Genomic DNA, 2,923 nt, shown 5'->3' on the forward strand with positions numbered 1-2,923 from the left:
AATCACACAAAGCTTTACCAATCTTTTTTCCACCTATAGAACAAGGAATAGTGAAACTCCCTGGATCTTTAAGCTTAGGGGGTATTTTGTTGGTTAGAAGCGCACTACATCCCTTGGTAAGAGCTACGGTCTCATATTCGGTTAACTTCTTTTTCTTACTCAAAATATCTCTTAGGAACTTGGCATAACTGGGCATTTGCTCAATTGCTTCAACAAGGGGTATGTTGATGTGCAATGCCTTAAACACTTCCAAAAACTTTTTAAACTGTAGTTCTTCCTTTTGGTTTCTTAACCTTTGGGGAAAAGGAACATAAAGAGGAACTGGCTTTATGATAGCTTTGTTTGGTTGTGCTGAGCAAGATGGGTCCAAAGTGCCTAGAGTCTTGGTTTTACTTTATTGAGGTTCAGATGGGATTACAACTTTGGTTTTTGGACCTGTTATAACCTCATCCTCAATTGGCTTTTTCCTAGCAACTTCTTCAGGGAATAACAAAAGATAGTCCGACTTAGGAGGAACAAAGGTGGTGGTCTCAGGAAGTGGGTTATCCAAAGGTTTTGGTGGATTTTCAGTAACAGGGACGATAGGTGTAGACTCAGGTTTAGACAAAACCTGTTCACTTCCTAATGGTATGGTCTCAGTTAATTCCTTACCACTCCTAAGAGTTACTTCCTTCACATGTTCTTTTCCTAGATCTCTCAGGACTTCGGTGTTACTAGTCAAAGTACCAAGGGCTCTACTATTTTGATTAAGAGCAAGTTGTCTAACTTGTGTTTCCAGGTTTCTGATGGCAGCACTTTGTTGATTGAACAAAGATTGATTTTGAGTCATCATTTGCTGCTGTGCTTGGGATTGAGCCACCAGTCCTTTTATCATAGCTTCCAAGGAAGATGATGAATCGGACTGTGGAGGCGGTTTAGTCTGAAAAGGTGGTTGATTACTTTGAAAATTCTGATGATGATGATTCTGAGAATTAGAACTGCTTGCATGTTGATGTTGTTGAAAATTAGGGTTTCCTTGCTGCTTATGGACAGGGGGGGTTCAAACTTGGACTATTCCATGAAACATTTGGGTGCTGTCTCCAACTGGCATTGTATGTGTTAGTGTAGGGATTCGATCTATTATGAACATAATTCACTGATTCAGAATTGTGTGGACACAGTTCATAAGAGTGTTCCCCTCCACAACAGACACATTGCTGGAATAGGTGATGTGACAGCTGACTGCACTCCTTGGCCAGAAGTTAGATTTTTAAGCATATTGGCCATATAAGAGAGTTGTGCTGTTAATGCAGTATATGCATCAACATCATGTATTCCTGCTGTCTTCTTTTGCGGTTGAGCACGTGGATCAGCCCAATGTCCATTATTTGCAGAAATTTTTTCTAGGATCTCATATCCTTCATTGTAGGTCATGGCTGTAAAGGCTCCGCCCGCAGTCGCATCGAGCATTTGTTTTGCCATGGGATTTAACCCATTGTAAAACGTCTCGAGTTGAATACAGTACGGGATGCCATGGTGAGGGCATATCCTTAACAACTCTTTGAACCTTTCCCAAGCGTCAGGAACAGCTTCATCGTCCATTTGTTTAAAAAGGCAGATCTCATTCCTGGACTTAGCGTTCCTGGTTGGTGGGAAATATTTTCGCAAAAACTTTTCCGCCATATTACTCCATGAAGGCACAGACCCCGGTGTCAATGAATTGAACCATGCCTTTGCCTGATCCCTCAGAGAAAATGGGAATAAAGTGAGTCTCAGAGCGTCATTAGACACTCCTGGGATCAGGAAAGCATCAGTGATTTCCATAAAGGATTTCAAATGTGTATGTGGGTCCTCCGAAGGTAATCCGGCAAATTGTCCGTTTGTTTGCAGCATGTGAAACATAATCGATTTTAGTTCAAAATGAAGAGCGGTCATATGCGGCCTAACTATCCCGGAATTTAATAGCTCAAAATCCGGAATGGCATAGTCCATAATCCGTCCAATTTTGGAATTTGCCAAATTAATGATATTCAGAGTTTGCTCTCTTGGTTGTTCATTATTCTCCGACTCTGTTTCCTCATTATGATTATTATGGTGGTGGTGTTCTTGCTGAAAATTCGGAAAAGGTGGTATTGTCCCAAAGGCAGGCGGTTGGTTTTCTAAATGTGGAATCTCATGAATGTTTGGGGGAGGTAACTCCATGTTGGGAGAGATTAGAGCAAAAAATGCTCTTTGAGTTCTCCTTCTTTGGCGAAACGTTCTCTCAATATCGGGATCCAAGTCAAAAATTTCCCCGCGATGTCTCCGTGACATACACCAATTTTGAAAACGATTTTTTTAAAAACGGGACGAGAAAAATCAAGTCTTTTACTTTACTAAAAAGAAAACTTTTAACTAACTAATCCCCAGCAACGGCGCCAAAAACTTGATGGGTCGTGGAAACCACAAACACAAACAACAATCAGGACTAAAAGCAAGTATACAAATAGTCCCAATATCGTTTTTCAAATAATAAAAGTGGTACAAGTACCGGATATCGTCCATAGGGATCGTAGTAAAAGTTTAAAATAAAGTAAAGTTAAGGAAATGATTTCAGAAGGCGAGTTCGAAGACTTTGATTAGAACAGAGTTAACACAACTAAAAACAGGAGATAACAGAATATAAAGCAAGCTAGGGTGTATGACTTTTAGGGTGAGATGTGAAAATTATTTCTAGTCGACCAATGCTGTCAAAACGCTACAGCATGAAACCATGCTGACAGATTGCTACATCATGCAATCAATAACAACTATTTTTACCAATTACTTTGAAGGTATTCCTCTCGGACTTCACCAACGCACTGATATCGTAGCTTTCAACACATATCTCTATGATGTATCCAGACCAGTGAAAGTGACAAATGGTGTCTTCAAAGTATATGGATAAACAAATCTCTTTGTTAAA

General features: G+C 40.0%; 1 non-coding gene across 1 annotated transcript; it reads left to right on the plus strand.

Moving 5' to 3' along the window:
• The first annotated feature begins 1,507 nt into the window (after positions 1–1,507).
• Positions 1,508–1,614, plus strand: LOC112522310. The gene has a single exon (XR_003070145.1). It is a non-coding gene; the product is annotated as a small nucleolar RNA R71 (small nucleolar RNA).
• Positions 1,615–2,923: the final 1,309 nt, after the last annotated feature.

The sequence above is a fragment of the Cynara cardunculus genome, assembly GCF_001531365.2.
Source record: "Cynara cardunculus var. scolymus isolate 2C chromosome LG 11, CcrdV1, whole genome shotgun sequence".
In the NCBI taxonomy this organism is placed as follows: domain Eukaryota; kingdom Viridiplantae; phylum Streptophyta; class Magnoliopsida; order Asterales; family Asteraceae; genus Cynara; species Cynara cardunculus.